We start from the raw sequence: 895 nt of genomic DNA, 5'->3' as shown, positions 1-895 counted from the left end.
AGAAACTCATCTCACTTTCAAGGACAGACACTATCTCAAAGTGAAAGGATGGAAAAAAATATACCAAGCAAATGGCACTAAGAAAAAAGCATGCGTAGCAATCCTAATATCTGACAAAATAGACTTTAAACTGAAACTAACCAGAAAAGACAAAGAGGGCTATTTCATTTTGATCAAAGGAACAATGAATCAAGAAGATATTACAATCATGAACATATATTCACCAAACTCTGGTAAACCCAACTTCATAAAAACAATACTACAGATTAACCCCAACTCATTAATAGTAGACAACGTCAATACCCCACTGTCTCCATTAGCTAGGTCAACAGGGCAGAGAGTTAACAGAGAGAAATCTGAGTTAAACAATACCATATATCAAATGGACTTAACAGGCATCTACCAAGCATCCACCCAAGCACCAAAGGACATACTTTTTACTCAGTACCCCACAGAGCCATCTCCAAAATCACCTATATGCTGGGGCACAAAACAAACCTCAACACATACAAAAAGATTGAAATAATTCCATGAATTCTATCAGACCACAATGCAATAAAGCTTACAATCAATACCCAAAGAAGCCCTAATCACCACATGAACACATGGAGATTAAACAACACACTCCTGAATGATGAATGGGTCAAAAGACAAATTAAGAAAGAAATAAAAGTATTCCTGGAACTAAATGAAAAGGACAATACAATACAATAAAACCCCTGGACACACTGAAAGCTGTCCTTAGAGGTAAGTTTATAGCTTTAAGTGCCTACATAAAACAATCGGAAATAATACAAATAAATGACTTAACGTTGCAACTCAACACATCTGAAAAGCAATAGCAAATGAAACCCAAACCCAGCAGACAAGAAGAAATAACAAAAATCAGGGAAGA

This window comes from Nannospalax galili, unplaced genomic scaffold (assembly GCF_000622305.1).
Source record: "Nannospalax galili isolate Female #2095 unplaced genomic scaffold, S.galili_v1.0 scaffold664, whole genome shotgun sequence".
Taxonomy (NCBI): domain Eukaryota; kingdom Metazoa; phylum Chordata; class Mammalia; order Rodentia; family Spalacidae; genus Nannospalax; species Nannospalax galili.
The sequence above is the reverse complement of the archived record's forward strand: the minus strand, read 5'-3'. Positions refer to the sequence as shown.